This window comes from Melospiza georgiana, chromosome 18 (assembly GCF_028018845.1).
Source record: "Melospiza georgiana isolate bMelGeo1 chromosome 18, bMelGeo1.pri, whole genome shotgun sequence".
In the NCBI taxonomy this organism is placed as follows: domain Eukaryota; kingdom Metazoa; phylum Chordata; class Aves; order Passeriformes; family Passerellidae; genus Melospiza; species Melospiza georgiana.
Window position 1 is genome coordinate 4,954,019 of NC_080447.1, and position 21,503 is coordinate 4,975,521.

Consider the following 21,503-nt stretch of genomic DNA (forward strand, 5'->3'; position numbering starts at 1 on the left):
GTTTCCCAGTGCTCCCAGTTCTCCCCAGGCACCTGCAAGGGCAATTCCAGGGTGCTGCGGCTCCAGCACCAGCAGAGCTCAGCACAGTGCAAATTTCAGCCCTTAGAAAATGAGGTGCATTTCCAACTGGGTGCTCCCTGGATGAAGAACATCTTCCTGCATCCCTTCTCGTGAGCCCAGAAGGGTTTGTTTAGAAAGTGCAGCAGGGGAAGCACACAGCTCATCACCTCGTCCTGATCAAGCCAAATCCACACAGAAAAATGAATCCAGCGCTTGCAGGCACCTCGCTGTGCGAGAACACTCATCCAGAGTGAAATATTACAAATAATCAGTGAATTGTCAAAATAATGGGAATATAACAAGGTCAGAATACTGAGACATCCGATCACAATCAGCTCTAATTCCAGCAAAGCCACGTTTAAAGGAGATTGTTTTGTCAAAGGTTTTTTCATGGCCCGGTGGCTTTGTAGCACAAGGTTGTTTGGATCAAGTCATTTCTGATGAACATTTATTATGGAGAGGAAATGTCACATCCAGTCCGTGCTGTGAAAGTTCATAAACTTGCTCAGATAATTTAAGAACTTCTCAGCCCATAGCCTGTTGCCTCAGGAGTTATTTAAATGCAGAGGGCAGGCAGAGCAGGAGCTGGCACAGCGGCTCTGGCACCCACTGAGGGGTGCCAGGGCTGGACTGCAGGAATGCCAGGGATGCTTACCTGGCACAGGTGGCACAGAGTGGCCTGGGGACAGCCCAGTCCCACCACCTGGGAATGGAAAATGTGTACAGCAGGACCCATCCAGCAGTGCCAGACCACTCTGGACACTGATTGCAGCTGCTCCATGATCACCTTTTTATTTAAAACAAAAAAAAATATCCACAAAGAACCATCACGTGCGTGTTCTCCATTTAACACTTGGAACAGCAGCGCCCAGGGGTGCCCAGGGTGCCAGCAGAGCAGGGTGGGTGCCCAGAGATGAGGTGCCAGCCCTCCTTCAGGGGTGTCCCAGCTCATCCCTGCCGTGAGGGTTAACTCTGCTGGTGCAGGGGGTTTTGCTGACTCTCTGCTCTTACATCACAGCTGAGCTATGAGGCCTGGCAGGGCTCCCACTCTGCAGCTCCAGCCCCTGTCAGTTCTGGCATGGGCCAGGGGAGCCTGGGCCAGGGCTGCAGGAGGGGGCAGAGGCACTGAGCCTGCCCATCCCTTTGTTGGGGTGCAGGGCTTGGGGTCTCACTGTGGGGGTGGAAGAGGGAAAAACTCCTTGTGCAGCTCCCAGGAGGCGTTGGCTGGGCTGAGGGGTGGGGATGTGGCTCAGGGCAGCACAGCTTGGCATGGCAGCGTGGCACAGCGTGGCATGGCACGATTTGCTCCCTGGGATGCCCTTGGACAAACGTGAATCCATGGATTTCCACGGGACCAGCGCCCGGCCCCGGCCCCACGCTCCGACAGCGAGGCACCGGCCTCAGGAATGAACTCACAGAGCAAAACCAGGCAGCCTGAGTCAACTACTCCCTAAAATCATCAATTACACCGTGACAGCCCATAAGGAGAGGAGGGGAAGTCGGGGACATGCTGCGGAGGGGAGGGGAAGGCCAGGAGGAGAGAGCAGTAGTTAAAGCCCCGCTGTGAATCAGGAGGCACAATGGCATTTCCAGATGCACAGAGCCTTGGGTGGGTGTGTGACAGCTCCAGAGCCCCAGTTTGGAGAGCTGGAGCTGAGCTGGAGCAGCAGCCTGAGTGCCATGGGGGGCACTGGAAGGCACCTGGGTCCACGGGGCTTATAGGCAACATTCATACCCTGAAAGGGACAATAAACACACTGTGGATAACATTTACAGGTGAGACTCAGCAGGGCTGAGTTGGGATGAGCTGCACATACCCCCAGCAGCAAAAGACACAGAACTTGGGAGAATCAGGGCAATGCAGGATACAACACGGCTGAGAGAAAGCACAGCTGGAACAGCCAAGACACAAGGGAGTGAGAGGGAGGAAACAGGAGGATCTGGATGGGAGAGGTAAAAAAGATTTCAGACAGAAAATCGGGGATGAGTCTGCAATAATGGATGGAAAGCAAAGATCGTTTCCAACCCTGCTGTTGTTCCAGTCCATGGGACCAAGGCAGATCTCACTCAGTTTGATGCTGAGTCCTGCAGAGCCTCCCCAAGATTTAGGCTGTCCCAGAACTGCCACAAAGGACCCAAAGGGATCCACAGCAGGTCCCTGGAGGGGCTCTGAGCTCTCCACTGCTCTGCCACCCCCAGCACAGCCAGGGCACCCCATACCCTCTATCCATCACCCATCCATCAATGCCAGACCCACTCTGGACACTGATTGCAGCTGCTCCATGATCACCTTTTTATTTAAAACACAAAAATATCCACAAAGAACCAGCCAGTGTGTCTTCTCCATTTAACATCTGGAACATCAATAAAAGATGGACAGAGAACGGGATTTCTTTGGAGAGCAGGAAACAAAGTGCCTTGCCACTAACTTATTTTAGTGTTTCTCTGTAATGTGATTTCCAGCTCCTTTGGTTATCAGGAACCCCCATTGTTTTCCCACTGAAGAGGTGATTTCAATGCCCAGCACACTGTGGCCCATGTTTGGGATTCTGGGGTAGTTTTTTGATATCCACTAATTTCTCCATGCTGAGGCAAATTTGTCACACGCATGGGTCTGTTTGATTTCATTAAACAGAATATTTAAGCATAAAAATTGTTTAATCGCCTTGTGTCATTATGAGATGAATTTCATTTTGCATACATTTGCATATTTCATCAAAATTAAGGCTGCTAATATGCAAATGAGAGCCAGGTTGCGGCTGAGGTGTTTATTGTAATAGCTGCAGGCTGTTCCACTTGAAAAGCTTCTGGGCGGCGCAGTGGAGGGGGTGCAGGGACCCCTCTGAGCACCTTTTAGAATCAATTTGCTGGGATTTCTTCCATTAATGTCCCCCCAAACTGCCCCGGTCTGGGATGGGCACTCAGGAGATGGGATGGGCGCCCAGGGCCTGCAGTGAGTACTTGGGGTCTGGGTGAACGCCTGGGCTCTCACCCCAAACCTTGTCCCTCTAAGCTGGGAGGTCTCTCCCTGTTCCCTGCCCAGCCATTGAAATAAAAACAACCCCAAACTCATCCCTGTGACGGGAAGATCCCCCCAGGGCCAGGGCTGCTCCCTGGGGCTGGGACAAATCCCAGAAATGTCTTTTTCCCTGCAAAGCCTAGGGAACGAGGCGTCTCCCTGCTCTCATTGAACGCAGTGAAGGTCAAGCACCAAGTTCCTTCAGACCCACTTGAGAGGCCCAGACAGACAAATCATGAAAATCAATCCACAGTGGGTAATTAATGCAGCCTTCATTAGCACGCAGCAGCTGAACGATCTGCATCCAGCGCTCTGTGCTTCCTGGCAGCCCAATAAATCAGGATGGATCCCGCTCTCCCAGCACCAGGAGCTGCCTCACTTTTCTTTCCTGATCAATGCAAGGCCTCCCCAAGCCCAGCACCATCAGCACTTTCGCTGCTCAGGGTGTGAAGCTCCACAAATTGTGTATGATGTGGCACCAGGAACTCACAATTTTTTATAAAACCTACTCTTTGCTTGATTTTTGTTAGGGTTTTTACACTTCTAACCCGTTCCAGAGCATCGTTTCTACAAAGAGCCACCCTGTGCCTTGGGCAGATGTTGGATTGTGGATGATGCAGGAAAAGCCCTGGATGAGTGATCAACTCCCTTGAAAGGAGTTTAACAATTAAATCAAAATGGAGAGATGAGCACTGCAGCATCCATCCATCCATCCCTCCATCCATCCATCCATCCATCCATCCATCCATCCATCCATCCTCCATCCATCCATCCATCCATCCATCCATCCATCCATCCATCCATCATCCATCCATCCATCCATCCATCCATCCATCCATCCATCCTTCATCCATCCATCCATCCATCCATCCATCCATCCATCCTCCATCCATCCATCCCTCCATCCATCCATCCATCCATCCCTCCATCCATCCATCCTCCATCCATCCATCCATCCATCCATCCATCCATCCATCCATCATCCATCCATCCATCCTCCATCCATCCATCCATCCATCCATCCATCCATCCATCCATCCTCCATCCATCCATCCATCCATCCATCCATCCATCCATCCATCCATCCATCCATCCATCCATCCATCCTCCATCCATCCTCCATCCATCCATCCTCCATCCATCCATCCATCCATCCATCCATCCATCCATCCATCCATCCATCCATCCATCCCTCCATCTCCCAAGAAGTCCATCCTGCTGACTCAGTCCCCAGTTCACAATGCAGAGCCCTCCATGACATGAGCAGCACAAAGGAAAGAGTTTGTGGCATTTTTTAAATCTTTTGGAATTCTTATTTAAAGCACAAGAGGCTTTCTCAGCATGTATTAGCCAAATCAAAAATTATATCATCGCTTCTCCAAAGAAAACTTGAGCAGTGTCTTTGCTTTCGTGCTCAGAGATAAGCCCTGCCTGGATATTAAGCAGGGGTATTCCTCAGTTTTTAGGGGGATTTTTGTAAATATTAGCCCTGAATGGCCACTGCACAGGGGTTTATGAGGGAAGGTAACCCTGCACTCCCACAGCACAAGAGCAAAGGAATGCAAATCCCAGGGCTACTCCCAGCGGGTCTCCTCACACGGGCAAGGCAAATGGGACCACCTTAAGCCTGTCTGAGAGACTGAGGCGCAAAGGTATTTGTTTAAAAAAATGTGTAGTGATTGCAGAGAAAAGAGAAACCTGAGAGCTCCTTCCCGAGCAGTCAGACAGGGTCACCAAAACCAGACTAAATAGTCTGACTGAGGGCAAAGCACAGGGCTGGCTGAAAGCTGATCCTGGGGATGGAGGAGCAGCCGCAGCCGCCGGGGCAGGAGGGAAGGGTGGGAAAGCAGAGCCACCAGAGGGACCCCGGTGTGACAGAGCCACCAGAGAGGGGCTGGAGGTGCCAGAGAGTGGCTAAAGGGTGGTGGCAGAGCCACCAGAGAGGGGTTGGATGTGCCAGAGTGGCTAAAGGGTGGTGGCAGAGCCAGCAGAGAGGCTGGAGGGGCTGGAGAGTGTCAGGAGGTATCGGAGAGCATCCATGGTGTGACAGAGACAGTGAGGACTGGCCAGAGGCAGGGACAAACCCAAATCCCTCCAGTGCCAGAGGGAGAGGAACAACTCAGAGAGAGCTCAGAACTCATCCTTATTTCAGAGACCTGGAGCCAAACCCAGGAACTCCTGAGAACTAGCTGCAGTAGAACCAGGCTGAGGTCCATGTTCTCCTCATGGCTCATGACTTCCCAGGACTTTGCCAATAACTGGTGTTTTTCCCCAAAAGATCACCTTACTCTCAGTTCAGAAGGAGCTTTCCCAGTGGCCTCAGAGAGCAGCTCCCAAGGAACAGAGACTTCACTCTCTCACTATGGCTGGGCACCATCCCCACCAACATTCATACACTAGAAGGCACACGTTTTTCTTTTTTTTTTTTTTTGTTTTTTTGGTTTTTTGTTTTGTTTCAAAAAAGGACTAAAATCACATTTACTCCTTGCCCAGAAGCCATCCCCCTTACTACAAGAACAACCCACACAAAATGTACCCAAACCCATCTCCCTTCAGGGCTAAGACCCCCACCCTGGCTCATGCTTCCCCTGCCCCATGTTTCCACCTGTGAGGAGCAGGATTGCAGGAACGAGCCCCTGTAACCTCTAAAGGCCAGCTGTGACCCTGTAGCCACATGTGAGCTGTGACCGGGCTCTGGGGCTCTTCCTGGCATCCTGGGGGCTCTTGGGGGCCAGTGTCACCATCTTTTTGCTTTCTACGTATCTTGCTACCCATCAGGGTTTGGGGTTTTTCTGCTTGCTTTGGGTTGTTTTTTTTTTTTTTTTTTTTTAAACAATTCCTTTTGCTCTTCTGGATTTCCTCCCCCTTTTTCTACTCCTTGGTTGTTTTTCTTTTCTTCCTTTTTTTTGAGGAGAACTTTGGGAGCTGAAGGGCACGCCCAGAGCGTGCCCAGGGCTGGGGCAAGGGGAGCACACAGGGTTACAGAGCCAGCAGCAGATGACTGAGCCAGCACCAGGCGCTGCCAGAGATCAGGCAGGCAAGAAGCACACGGTCAATCCTTTCAACTTGTGACTGCACTTAATTACTGCCTCTCCTCCCTCCATAAGCTACATATGGGATTAATAATAATGCTGAATCAGCTATGGTCTCTTGCAGAATCGTGGAATGGTTTGGGTTGGAAAGGACATCTAAGATCACAAAGCCCAACCATTCCCCCAGCGCTGCCAAGGCCACCACTGACCCAATTCCCACAAGTGCCACATCCACATGTCTCTTAAATCCCACCAGGAATGGTGACCCCACAGTGCCTGGGGCAGCTGTGCCCGGGCTGGGCAGCCCTTTAGGGTGAGGAGGTACTTGATGCCATTTCCTTTTGTCATAACGCTGCTTCCACACCCCTCTGGCTGCACCACCCTGTCAGGGAGTCGTGCAGAGCCACAGGGTCTCCCCTGAGCCTCCTTTTCTCCAGGCTGAGCCCCTCCTGCTCCCCCAGCTGCTCCTCATACCACCCTTCCTTAGCCCTGTGACATTTCCCTGAGGTTTCACATTGTTTACTCCAGGCTTTACCTGGGCACAGCAGTGGGGTGCAGCACTCAGGGACACCTCAGGAGCAGGAAAATGTGATTCCAAAAGCCCAAATTATCTGCTAGGCTATGTCTGTTTACCTGTGATGTTTGCCAACTGCTATCTCATTAGCTGTACAGGAAATATAATTGATATTTCTGCAGAGACGTGACACTTGTGCCTTTGCTGAAACGGGAAGGGTTTCTCAGGGCTTCACATCACTCCTGTTTGCTGCTTCCCATAAGTGATACTGCCTCGTTTTGGGAAGGATTCCAAGAAATAAGAGCTTACCAGAGAGGCCTCTTGAAAGTATGGGCAGCTTTATGTCAGCCTGGGAGCTCCCTCAGACACAAATCTTCTGGAGGAAGGAGTGGATTCTCTGCTGTTTGCAAAAGGGCCACAAATGGGAAATAAAATGTTTGTGCAGCTCTTTAATGTGAAAAACATCCATTTTGGAGCAGATTCTGTGTCTAGTCTGGGTGAGAGGGAGCAGGCAGCCTGCGAGGGGCTGCGCAGGGAGGCGAGGGCTGTTCTCAAAGACCCCTGCAGCCCTAATAACTGAGTCAGGACATCAAACCCTGGTGACCGGGACTCCCAGCGTGATGCACGTGTGAACATCTGGTCCCAGATGTGCTGTGACTGGGTGCGATGCAGGAGGGGTGCAGAGGACTGACCCTCCCCATTTCTCCCTCTCACTTCGGTGAGAAGCAGTGCAAGGCAATTTAAATTCCTCTGGGGATCACAGCTACTTGCTGCTAACCTGAAACCTCCCCCCAGGCGCTCCCGCCGCTCCCCTTTTGTCATCCAAAGGTATTTTTGCCGCTTGCAGACTTTCTCCTCTCCTCACCCAGTGTCTGCCGGAGGTGTCCTCATGGCCCTGGGGTGAGGGGGCACCACGGATGGGTGAGGACATGTGGGGCTGCACGGCGTGGAGAACACGAGCAGGATTTCTGCCAGAAGAAGGGAGAAGGTCCAGGGCAGAGCAGCCACCCTCAGCCAGTTCCCAGCCCAAGCTCAGCAGGTATCTCTGTACCCATCTGAGAGAGCAGCTCTCCCCTCCTCAGGACACCTCACACACCTGTAGGAGAGAAGAATTTCTGGTTTGGTGGTTTTGTGTTCCTCAAGCATTTCTGCTCTTTATTTTGAGGAAATACTGGGCTTCCCTAAAAGGAGGGATTCTGTGCAGAGCACTCTGTGTGCTGGGGACGCTGTGACAAATGGCTCTGCTGCCGTGGCCGCTCCCTCTTCTCTGCTTCTGCTCATCCAGTGGTCTTATTAATATTTCTGGTGTTATTTCTTGCCATAAAGCCTCATCACCTCTCTTTTGAGATTTGCATGGAGTTCATACAAAACAAGGCTTTTTTTTTCCCTGGGATGAAATCTCCTGAAATCTGATCCATGAACACATCTAAACAGGCGCACTAACAGGAAACTCGGAGATATGGAAATGTAAATGAGTCCCCAATCAATAAAGGTAATTATAGTGAGAGATAGACTGACATACAGTATCTTGAGGCTTTTTTCCTTGTCTTCCAAGGGGCTCCCCAGAGGCTCCACAGACACTGGTGAACGTGTTTCCAAGGCTTGCTATGGCTGGGGAGGATTGTTCCCCGGAACAGGACTAGGAATGCTGCTGCCAAGCCCACAATGTGCCCACTGCCACTGGAGCCAAACCTCTCCAGCAGGTTGGGGGCAAGGAATCTGAGTGCAGATTTCATTGCTGAGGGATTTTCAATTCTGTAGTTCAATTTCTTTTTGACATCCTCATTTTTTTTTTCCCTATAATTATAGGCAGAGAGATGAAGAGATCAGCATTGTTTAACTTGTGTTTTACCTTTTAAACTATGCCACTAATTTTGCCCAATTAGCTGCGGGTTTTTTAGCAGATCTAAACACAAACTGCTGCCAAGTTTTGCAGAACCCAGAAGGAGAATAAGGTTGGTTCCCTCCCGAGTCATTGGCTGTCGGTGACCACCTGGCCTGCCTGTTTCCTTAAGGGGCTGATGATACAGATCACCCAGGATTTCCTGCTGTGGCCACTTGGTCAATTGGCACAGGGGGCAGGGAGGAGGAGGAAGTGCAGGAAAGCTTGGAATGAGAACAGTGGAGAGGAATCAATTAAACACAGCAGCTTTGTTTGAGTCAAGAGCTCTCTGAGCTGGGTCACCACATCCCTCCAGCCCGTTTTCTATGTCTGAAGAGGCTGACAGCACTCGGGGGTCAGTGAGGAATCCCCACAGCCCAGCCCTGTCTGAGCACAGCCCAGATGTGGCTCTTCTGATGCGTTTTGATGAATTTGCTCCCAAGTCTGGCTGTGCTTCAAGAGCTTTGTCCCTTGAGCACAAACCTCCCTTCCTGCCTAGCGCTCATCTGGATCATCTTTATTGGAGAGAAGAGCTCCTAAACTCCCTCCACAAAGTTCTTTGAGTTTGAACCAGGGAAACAGCTCCTAGCGCAAGCTCCAAGAAGGACCTTTAAAATTTTCCTGCTGGAACCTCTGTCCCTCGCATGAGGCATGATGGACGCCCACGGGGTCACCTCCCCATCTGCTTTCAGCTCCTGCAGAAGACACGTCTGACAACTTTGACGCAACCCCAAACCCAAGGCATCTCTTCCTCCACGGCAGGATTTTAAATATCTCTATCTGCACTTGGAGAGGAGCAAAGCTGTGGAGATGGCGGCTCAGGTCGTGCCATCTCGAGTGGGTAAGGTCACACCATCTGACACATGTCAGATGAAAAGCTCGAGTAAGAATATTCAGCCAACAGCTCAGAGCGGTTTTTCATCCTTCTGTGGAGGGAGCAGAGCTCTTCCAGCAGAGCAGCTCCACGCAGGGAGTGAGCCCATCCCTCCCTGCTTGTGGGGCAGGAAATGTGTTAAATGTGCATAACCAGGCACCTCTAACAAACATGGCACACGGGAAATGCCAGACTTTCTCCCTTTTCTTCCCTCTCACAATCGCATTTAACAGAGCAAGAGCGGGTACGCCTTTTACCCATCCTCCTTCGCTTTGCGCTCCCCCTGGGATGGGAGGGAGCTCTTGAAGCCGCTTCGGAGCGGGGCAGACCTTGCTGTGAGGGGCCAGGCTCGGCGATGCTCGGGCCAGCCGGGTGTCCCGGCAGCGGCAGTTTGCCCTCTGGGGGTGCGGGCCGAGCCCGTGCCGCGCCGATAGCAGCCGATAGCCCGCAGCGCCCCCAGCCCCGCCGCCCGGCTCGCACTGCTCGCCGCTCCGAAGTGCAGATGGCTCCGGGGTGGCTCTTTCTTTGCACCTCCCTGCCAAGCCTAGGGAGGGCATCTGCTGAGAACAACTGCTTTGGGAGCCGCCCGCTCCCATCTGGATCTCGCTGACCCCGCGGCCGGGTTAAACGCGGGAGCGGCGGCTCCGCAGCCCCGACAGCTCCGGGCGGCGAGCGGATTTCGTGCGCAGCCCTCCCGTACCTCTCCTTGATGTTCTGAGGCAATGAGAAAGAAGTGTTAAATTTGTTCTTGGCTACTTTTCCTTGCAACTCCCAAAGGCACCGGTTACAAACTGAATCAGTTATCAGCTAGTTAGGCTGGCAGTTCCCGAAGGTACCGCATGAATACTGATAGGGACCCATGCATTATTCAGTGCGAAGAGCAGAGGAAAATGAGCAACACGTCCAAAACAAGAACAGCAGTGGCAGTAAGGGAATAATTAGCGAGCTGTCACTTGTCCCTGTCAGTATTCCCTCCCTTAACACATAAGGGAAAATAATAAAAAAGGGTAAGATCATCTTGCAAGCTCTGCTCTTAAATATGCAGCTGGTAGGTTAAAATACAATGATAAAGGGGAGAGGATAGAGAGCTCTGATACAGTTTTCAAAAGATATGGCCTCCATTTCCATGGAGACTGGGGTTTTTTTTATTTTTTTTTTTTAATCCCACAGGCACTGGGTTATACAATAAGTCCCTGCCTTAAATACCAGCCCATGTGCAACAGCATGAAAGGGACGTGGCTCTAACACGGGAGTTTATCCCAAGGAAAATATTTAGGATTTTTTTTCCCTTCCCTTTGTACAAAACACTACTGAAGTCGATGTGTTTTAGAGAAACCTGGCTGACTGAAATTGGTTTTGCTGTGAGAGAGGGGGAATCCTGCAGCCGGGGTGGTGTTCCCCCATCCCAGCCCCTTCCCCTCTCTGGAGGAGCTTGGAGCACCAAAACCGCAGACTGGACAGCTCAAATCAAGTCAATCCGGAGTAAAATTTTAACTAATTAAGCAGTTTGTGGGCCGATGAGAACAAAGTCATTCTGCTGTCTCCAAACAGCCTCCAAAACTGCTCAGACACGGTGCCCACGGGTGCGAGTACCCACGGAGCCGGGGAAGGTCCCGCACATCCTGCGGGACCCAGGTGCTGCTGGGACCCCTCAGGCTCTCGTGAGGACCACAGCTTGTCCATCTGCCTCCTCCACAGCCCCTCCGTGCTCGCCTGCAGCAGCCCTGGGAGAGCCCGGGCTCGTTGCGAGCAGGGAAGGGATTTGTGCGGCGCGCAGAGATGCTGCATCCACAGCGCTGACTTCCCCAAAATATCCTGACATGGATCCCTCCGAACAATCTGCTACATCACGGCGAAGCTGCAGCCGAGCGGAACGGGGGAGCGAGCGCTTCTCTGAGCGTGCGGCCCTCCGAAAATGTCGGGATTCGCCTGCACATTTCAACCCCCTCTCACACGAGGAATGGCCAGGGAGATCATCGCCAGCGGCTGCCGTGTTTAGCAAAGCCATTAGTTAGCTTATTTCGGAGCTCTGCAACACTTACGTCAATGAGGACCCACTTCCCCTGTTCCCTGCCCTGATTTCTTTAAAGGAAATTCTGGAGAGACCGAGTGACAACTCCTGGCCAGGGGCGCGGGGTCGGGATGCTGCGGGAGAAACTGGGGAGCTGCCTCTGACAGCGGCGTCAACTCAAAACAACGGGAAAGAAAACGAGGAAAGGCTGGGAAGGCTTCTCAGAAGTGCCTGCAAATGGCGCCTGTCCAGCTCCCCAAAAAGTCAGGAGAGGTTCTTCAGCAACGCTCTTCCCACACTGGAGGATGTCTCCTTCCAAGTCCCTTTTTTACCCCCGAAATACATTTCATTGTTTTCCCCTGCTCCTGCCTGGCAGCCCGTGGGATAACAGCTCTCCGTATATAGTCTCACACTATAAAAATGCACACACAAAGTGAAGCGTTTTCACTTCAGGTTTTCCTAATCCCTTTCTAGCTCCTGACTAATCCTGCCCAGCACAGCCCCTGCCGTGCCACAGCTCCCTCTGAGACTGTGCCACAGATTCGCACAGATGACTCTGTTTGATTGGCACTCCATGGTACAGACAGTCCCCTATTGAACCCCGCTTCCAGCACAAATCCATGGGAAGGGTTTTTGCTCATCAAAACGTCTTTCTGTCTGTCCTTAAGCCACTGCCGAGGTGGCCATTTTCCTTATCCATCACATGCGCTCTGCGTCGTTCCAGGTCTTTGATGAATGATTCTCTGGATAATGTATTTCATCCCACCAAGCCCGTGTATGTACTGGGGAAAGAAAACTGGAGAGATTTCACATCAACTAAACAAGCATCTTTGGTGTCAAGTGTCTGTGTTTTTGCATAAGCACCCACCAGTTCTCCTCGGTCTCCCTCTGAATGAGATCCCCGCACGGATGAATATTCATGAGAATTAAACGGGAGAGCTGTGATTTTCAGCAAAGGAAACTTTCCTGCTGGAGGAGGAGTGCACTTTTCGCTGATGCTTCTCTAGCGTGTGCTCAGCCCCAGGTGACACCTTCCACGCTCCGGGGACAGGGTTAGGGAGGGCACTCGCTGCTGGCTCAGAGCCTGGCTCCGAGGCACAGTCCATCCCATCCCAGTGCTCCCCGACAAGGCAAAAGGCGCAGTGCTGTGCTGCCCCTGCCCTCCTGGAGCCCCGTGACCTCAAACCAACCCGAATTCGGACGGGTTATTTTTATTGCGTTGTTGCAGGGCAGCCCCCCTGGGCTCCACATCGCAATCGAGAGAGTTTTCCGCCTTGCTCTCGGTTGGGTTTGGATGCTCAGCCCGCTGCAGTCGATGCCATCCGTTCTCCCTCCTGCATCTCCCCGTGGCTGGAGCTGCACAGACGGCGGGGCCCGCGCTGCTGGCGGCGTCGTTACTGCTGTCACACGCCCGTCACTGACAGGCGCTGGGAGCCTGATGTTCCACCGCTCCTTGCCCAGCTCTCCACGTCTCCGCTCGGAATTGCAGGACCTTTGTTTTCCAGCTGCGGCTGCGGCTGCGGTTTGATTGCGGGAGGATGCGCGATTTAGCCGGTGGAGAGTGAATAATTTGGCACGGAGCATCCCTTGTTATTCCGCCGAGCAGTCTGTGTGTCAATCGATGGGGTAACAATTATGATCAATGTCAACAGGAAAAAACAAACCCCCACCATTAAGCGAGCACAAATGTGCTCAGGCACAAAGCGGCCCCGCTGCTGCCTTGCTGTGGCTGCCACAGCCGGTTCCCTGCCTGGGGAGAGCACCCAGTGCCCGCAGGGGAGGGATGGGGCACGATCACAGACCCGGCTCCTCCTTTGCCAGGCCCTTCCTGACGCTTTGGAATCGAATTTCTGAGGTTTGGAGTTTGATTTGGGGGATTTGGAGTCAGCCAATTCGTGCTGTGTGCCCCTGGGCAGAGGCTGGGTGGCCTCCAGGGCTGGGGGGCATCGGGCACCAGCTCATCCCACCGGAGCAGGCGGTCCACTACCGTGCCAAAGCCTCTGTGACCCTCCCAAGGACTGAGCTGTGACCTGCTCTGCCTTTTTTACACTTGAGCTCCAGTGCTTGAGGCCAGGCCAGTGTGTCAACAGGCTGGGAAACCTGTGGGGTGCGTGGTCCTGGCAGGAGAAAGGTACCAGAAGGGCTGAGCCCGGGCTGGTGCTGGTGTCTGCCTTTTGAATGTCAGCTCATGACCTCTCTGCAGGTGCCTGCAGTGGCCAGGTCCCTTCCCAGCCTCTCCAAGATGTCCTGGTGACCACGGCAGGGCTGGCAGAGCCAGTCCTTCTAGAAGGGCTGCACACAGTGCCCAGCCAGGCTGGCATTCCCAAGAGGAGCGTGCCTGGCACCTGGCATGGGCTGGCAGCTCCTCCTGTCATTAATGCAGCTCAGCCACACCTGAGGTGCCACTCCAAGAGCATTCCAGAGGAATGCTTGATGCCCTGTGTCACTCACTGCCAGGGATAACGCTCCGCGCTGCTGTCACACCGCGCGTGTAGGATGTTGAATTAAACAGTGGGTCTTTTGATGCTGCTGAAGGAACTGTTGCATTAATTATCCATAGAATTTGCACATGCAGCTCGCAGAGTGGAAAAGGAGCGTTTCCCCCAGACTGATGCACATTTGAATCTCAGCCCTCTCCCTCTGAATTGCCCCTCACCACACTGGGCCCTTCCAAAGGCGCTCTAAGATTGTTTATTGATGAACCAAACCTTGGAAGGGTGAAGTCTTTGCCAGGGGTTATTTTCACTACCCTGTTAGTTAAGGCTGAGAGTATTATTTTACATGCCAATGAATAATTTACCTGCCATTATAAAACTTACTCAGAAGCAATCCTCAGCACGGGCTGGCGTTACATGGATGGAACATGCTGGATGCAGGAGCCCAGGTGTGCAGCAGGTACCCTGGAAAGCTGCCATGGAAGGAAGGTCCTAAATGGCTGCATAAAATAAAAATGTCCCCAGCACTGGTTTCCATGAGCTGTGCCTGCATCTCCAAATTTATAGCTCAGAAAAAAAGAATAATTGCGAGACCGCATTTTTCACTTGTGCTTTTCCTGAGATCTCTATTTTCCCCTTGGATTCTCCACACCTCCTGATTATTTATAGCATACCAGAACTCCAGCCTTATAAAATACCATGCATGACTTCTCCTTGCACTCAGTGCTCGGGGAGACCAGGCACTATTGGTAAAAGATTTAACTCATTAATAGAGAGAAGCTGGAACAAAGCTCCGTAATTCAGTATTGCCTTCCCCAGCCTGATGGTGTTTATTTAGAAAGCAGCAAAGACATAGGCATGTGGGGCTATAAATCAGCAGAAAATCAATGCTAACATGTAAATAAATTGCAAATCAGCTGAGAAATTGGTTTCATTTTGAGACGATAAAGCATATTTCTCCTGTACTTATTTTATAAGGTGCCCCTTAAGAATTGTAATATTTCTGTGTGGTAATGATAAACATTAGTGAGTTGCTTTAGAAATGAAAAAATGGCAACCCTGTGGGGATTTGAAAAACATATGCACTTCAAATTTGAAAATCCAATTTAACTGTCCATTATATGGAGAATAAAAAAAGGTAAGGATAGGATAATTTTGCAGTTACACAGCATTTGACTAAATCTGATTCAGGGATGACAGCTACACTTTAAAAGCTACATGTCTGAATGTAAGGAGACAGCAAATCATTTATTTATGATTGTAATCTAGCTCCTGTCTAACAAGTTAACAACTGTGCAGTGCTCCCTGAGTGGAGGCAGCCTGTGTAGGCTTGTCAGTTAGCACTTTTAAAAACACTTTTCATAGAATTTTGGTTTAAAAAAAAAATAAAATAAAATAAAAGAGACAAAAGAGAGTCCCTGTCAGATTTACCAAAACAAGCAGATGTTAAAATTGCAAAAGTTTGAAGAAACAAATCCTACTCCTAATTCAATGCAAAGCACCTTGTGCAGAGGGTACACGACAGCCAGAGAGGCCGATGCAGGGTCTGGTTGTTTGTGCATCCTGAACACGGCAACAACCTTGTGTTTTGTTGGAAGTGTCACATTTTTGACACCAAAGGCTTGGCTCCTGCATCCCTCTCTGTGACATTTTGCAGTTTTTGGTGCCCATAACTCTGTCTGCCCCATGTTCCCACACGCTCTGCCCTGGTTCCAGCTGTGCCTCAGAGTTGATGTCAGAGTTTTAAGGCAACCAAATCACCTGAATGGTTATGAAGAACAGAAAACCAGGAGTATTTGCCCAGCAGCTCAAGTGGGGTATAACAAATCTAATTCTGATATTATGTATTCTTTAATTTTAAATGAAAGGGAACATAATTCAAATCCAGTTCCACCCCCTGCCATGGCCAGGGACACTTTCCCTTAGACCAAATTGCTCCAAGCCCCATCCAACCTGGCCTTGAACATTTCCATGGTATAAAAATTGGAAATTTTATACCACTTGGTATAAACATTCTGGAAAGTGATTAATGCAATCAGTTTTTATGAAGAGTAAGAGGGAAGAGGTGGTGGAGCTGTTGTGTATGGCCACCAGCTGGAGAACTGGGACAAACGGGAGAAGCAGTGTGGTGTTGGAAGGCTGGGCAGGGGCAGATGAAATTCAGGGCATACAAATGTAAAATCCTGAGCTCTGAAAGGGTTGTAGAAATGGAAATCGCATCTTCATGAGCACAGAGGAGTTTGTACTGAGGGGCAGCACCCAGGAGTGAAAATTGAAGGCTGCAACAAATAACTCTGTGGAAACACTAGTCCTGCATCCTATAGTTACCAACCAAATATTGGGAATAATTGAGGGTGAAAGTAGGGATTGAAGAAAGAGCACTGTGGTGTTACTGACACCTGTGTGGCAGCCCTACCCTGAACCCTGCATTGTTTTGCTCCCAATCCATGACACAAAACCAGCAATAAATGTGAGAAAGGTCAGGAGAGGGGCCCAGGGATGAGTGAGGATAAAGTCAGGATTCCCTGGGGAGAGGCTTTTCAGCCTGGGAAGGGACACAACAGAAATCTGTACAACCCAGGACAGGGAACAAGGATTAGCTGCTGCTGTGAGGGCTCTGAAGGGGCTGGCAGAGCTTGAACCCAGCAGGAAGGAAGCTGCTCTCAGATCCTTCACCAAGACACTGCAAGGTAAAATTTACATGGGTTCAAGAAGTTACCGGACAAATTAATGTCAGAAAAATCCATCATACATCCATACACAGACATTATTTCTGGCTCTGAAGGATCTTGAGCCATAAATTGCTGGAGGTTAATAGAGTGCTTGATGAAGTATCATTGTTCTCCTGCTCTGTGCTTGTGCTCTCCAGTGGGTGCTCGCCTGGGATGAGCCACTGTGGCTATTTTTATGCTCTTAACATGTTCTTTTACCAGTTGGAGCAGGATCTAATGCTCAACATAAATCAAACCTGCTGGTTGGATGTGCCTTGCCTGGGCCTCCTTGGAGCCTGTTGGTTTCAGAGGGGTTTAGGCTGTACCTGTTGCACTCCAACGCCAGCACATCCCCAGAGGTGCCATTGCCCTGTCCCGTGGGCTGTCCTGTCCTGAGGGGTGACAGCAGCACTTGCAGCCACTGTGGGTGTGCTGCCCACCCCACTTCAGCCACTGTGTCACCTCGTCAAGGTTCACTGACAGGCTGTATCCTTCCCTTCAACCGGGACAAGTCCTGTGGTGCTCTGGGTCCTGCAGAGCTGTCCCGCAGGTACAGAGGGGTGTGGAAGGTGTCAGAGAGGTGTGGAAGGTGGAAAGGGGATGCAGGAGGTGTGGAAGGTGAGGAGGAGATGCAGGAGGTGTGCAGGGGCTGTCCCGCAGGTGCAGGGGGTGTTGGAGGCATCCAAGAGGTGTGGAAGGTGTGGAGGGGATGCAGGGGCTGTCCTGCAGGTGCACGGGGGTGTGGGAGGTGTCCGAGAAGTGCAGGAGGTGTGGAAGGTGCAAAGGGGATGCAGGAGGTGTGGAAGGTGAGGAGGGGATTCAGGAGGTGCTCAGGAGCTGTCCCGCAGGTACAGAGGGGTGTGGGAGGTGTCCCTGAGATGTGCAGGGGGTGTGGAAGGTGAGGAGAGGATGCAGGAGATGCAGGGGCTGTCCTGCAGGTTCAGGGGGGTCTGGGAGGTGACGTGCAGGAGGTGTGGAAGGTGAGGAGGGGCTGCAGGGGCTGTCCCGCAGGTGCAGGGGGATGTGGAAGATGTCGGAGAGATGTGCAGGAGGTGCGGAAGGTGCAGAGGTGTGCAGGGGCTGTCCCGCAGGTGCAGGGGGGTCAGGGAAGGTGCGGGAGAGCTGCGGGAGCCGTGCAGGGGGGGCTGGAGGGGGCGGGCAGCAGCAGCAGGAGCCGGTTTGTTTATTGTGCGTGAGAATCGCAAGCGACTAAAAGCGAAGGGAGAAAGTTTGAGCTGGTGGTTGTCAGATAGTATCACCCTCACACCCGCCGGGAATGCTAATGAGTGTCAGCAAACACAGGGAGTCTCTGCCTGTTTATTTACCCGGGATTGGGTCAGTGGCTGAAAATACACAGCTTTGCTTCTGTAGATAAAATAATTCTTTTTCTGATAGAAAAGGCCGGGTCTGTAATTCAGGATTTTCCCGGTTTTGATGTAGGGGGAGAAATGGAACTGTGGAGCCTCGGTGGTTCAGGGGAAGCTCGGCTGCTTTTAAATGGTATTCTGCAGATAAGGAGACACTTAAAATACACTTTGGAAATAGCCATCAGCAGGGTGTTTTGGGGAAACCGGCAGTGGAAGAGTCAGGACTGTTCACTCCACTCTCGCTGGCCACCCTCTGAACTGATTATTCTCCTATTGGAAATGAATGCCAGGAGTGTTATTTAAATTAGATTAAAAGTAGTAGTGATTTAGATAGTGTAGGTGTGTGCCCCGCTCTCTTCTCTTTAAGGGAGAGAGAAGGAAATTTCAGAAATCCGTGTTTAATTAGGATTTCTGAGGTCTGGGGTAATGCAGTTCCCCCCATATCCCAGTGTCTTCGCGCTTCCAGTGTTTCAGAAAAGAACAAAAAAACCTTAAAAAGTGTGATTACTGTGTTTCTGTACGCAAACCATCGGTTGCTGTCGTGTCACCGAGCGGAGGGGACATGTCCCCGTTGGTGATCACACAGCAGAGAGGCTGGAGATGTCCCCGTGGCTGAGTGACAGCCCGGCTCAGGGATCAGCCCCTCCGGCTGGGCCAGGCTGGGCCGGGCAGCAGAGCCAGGAGGCCGTGGAGAACGGCACTGTCAGAGCAGGCAGCAATCTGTGGGGTCTCCAGAACCTTATCATCCATGCGAGTCAACAACTGTGCGAAATTGAAATTGTAGAGTTGATTAAACGACGTATTTAAGGCCCCATAAAAGAAAGCAAAGGCAGGCAGGGAGGGAGCGGCGTGCGGGGGGCGGCGGGTGGGGAGGGTTTATCTCACCGCGAGCAGCAGGCTCAGCCACTGATCTAATCAAATTATTCAGCATTAAAAAACTGCCAAGGCATTCCAGTGCTGCAGCTTCCAGAGGCCCAGCTGGGATCAAATGCTAATCAACATCTCCACGATATTTATTCCCACTGTCAGTCTGGTACGTGTTTGTTTTCCGAGCGCTGCATACTAAACTGAAAGATCAAGATGAATCGGTGGAGATGGGAGATGATGAGCAGCCAGGCTAAACACTGGGAAAAACACCGGCTACTGGGAGATGGGGACAGAGGGAGATGGTTGGAGGGAGATGGATGGAGGGAGATGGTTGGAGGGAGATGGTTGGAGGGAGATGGTTGGATGGAGGTGCTTGGAGGGAGATGGTTGGAGGGAGATGGTTGGAGGGAGATGGTTGGATGGAGATGGTTGGATGGAGGTGCTTGGAGGGAGATGGTTGGAGGGAGATGGTTGGAGGGAGGTGCTTGGAGGGAGATGGTTGGAGAGAGATGGTTGGGTGGAGATGGTTGGATGGAGATGGTTGGATGGAGGTGGTTGGAGGGAGATGGTTGGAGGGAGATGGTTGGAGGGAGATGGTTGGAGGGAGATGGTTGGAGGGAGATGGTTGAATGGAGGTGCTTGGAGGGAGATGGTTGGAGGGAGATGCTTGGAGGGAGATGGTTGGAGGGAGATGGTTGGAGGGAGATGGTTGGAGGGAGAGGGTTGGAGGGAGATGGTTGGAGGAAGATGGTTGGAGGGAGATGGTTGGATGGAGATGGTTGAATGGAGATGGTTGGAGGGAGATGGTTGGATGGAGATGGTTGGAGGGAGATGGTTGGAGGGAGATGGTTAGAGGGAGATGGTTGGATGGAGATGGTTGGAGGGCGATGCTTGGAAGGCGATGCTTGGAGGGCGATGCTTGGAGGGAGATGCTTGGATGGAGATGCTCAGCCAGGATGCACCCAGTGCTGGCGGGAGCACCGTGCTGCCACCGCGGCCTCCCAGCCCTCACACCCGGCTGCTGCTGCTCCACCAGAGCCCCTTCTGTCGTGACAGCACCAGCGACTGCTCCTGCAGCACGTGTGGAGGGGACAGCGCCCAGTGACACAGGACGGCCACACCGCGCCCTGCCCGTCCAAGGCCGCCTGCCGACCAGCAAGGTCCTCCTTAAGCACTAGCCACCGGAGCGCTGGGAGACTAATTAATTTCCTTTTTGTTTTTCAGAGTTTCATTTTTAAATTACAGTCTTCCCTCCTCTCTAATAAATACTCAACAATTAAAGCTTTTTTTTTTTTCCCTGACATGCGATTCCAACATCTCAGTGTCCCACCCTCCTGTCACCTTCCCTGCCATAAACAGATCCGTAAAAACTGCTTTTGACGCCCCAGCTGCCATTAGCCACTTAAAATCCCATAATTATCATCCTATCATGGGCCTGTTAACGAGCAGTAAAAATAAGGCCATTGAATATGGTAATTTATTCGTAAATTAGCCTAATGAGAATAGGTTTCAGACACTGTTTACTTTCTAGCTGCCTGTTTCGGTGCGGAGCAGGCAGCCTGCGCGGGGCTGCGGAGCCGGGTGGCAGCGCGGGAGCCTCAGCCTGGGTGGCAGACGCAGCTCCCACACCAGTGGGCACAGCCCTGCTGCCCTGCCAGCCCTGCTCCCACCCTGCGCAGCCTGCCCTGCCTCTGCTGCCGCCGTGTCCCCAGCCAGAGCTGTCCCCTGGCGCCTGGCGCTGGGTATTTCTGCTGACCGCCGCAAGCTGCACCTGCATTGCAAGATTTGGGGGGAAACTCCAGGATGAATGTGAATAAATGCAGCAGAACGGTCCAGTGCCATCACCCTGCGATGAAAAGGAGCAGGAGCTGGGCAGGATGGTGGGAGGGGATGGGAATAGGCTGTTGTCTTCCTCCTCTTCCTCCTCTTCCTCCTCTTCCTCCTCCTCAGCCTCCCTGTGCTTTATTAAGAATGGATGTGCTGTTGTTAGCAGCTCCCACAGGGCTGTTTCAACAATGGGATCCCACTTTCGGGTTTTTCTCAAAAGTGGGGAAGGTGCCATCACCTTTGGACATAAATTAAATAAAGCCTCTTTGGTGGCCAACTATCACAGCCACCACCTGCTCCTCCAGACCCAAATGATCGAAGGAAGAAGAGCCCCAAGCTGACTCTGCTTTGAATTCAGCACTGACAGGTCTGAGCACTCCAGCACCTGGGCGGCTTATTTTTTTCCAAGCTCTGTCTTTGCAAACAGTTATTCTCAGGCAGTGGAGTGGTAATAAACCCCTGAGTGAATGAGGATGAGAGGTCCTTTCAGGGAAGAGGTGAAGAGCTCTTGACTATGAGCCTTTCACCCTCTAGAGTATTTTCATTCCTAGGCTGGCTAAAAGCCAGGAAATAAATCTGCACGGCCGGAGCGTCTTGGCTGCATCTCTGAGGAGCTGGAGCCGGCAGCACCTTGGGCACTGGCAGCCAGCCCTCCCCCTGTGCCCCCAGGGAGGCTCAGGGCAGGTCTGTCCCACTCAGCGAGGCACAGGCTGGGCTGGGGAGCAGCCTGGTGCAGTGAGGAGCACCTGCAGGGGAAGGCTCAGGTGTGCACACACAGCCACCGGGCTGGGGAACAGTGAGACGGTGATGCTGAGGGGGCCTGAACACCAAGGACAATTTACAGGACCCTGCATCCCCAGGTGCAGTGCTTTCTTCCCAAAAGAATCCATTCTTGGCCCAAAAA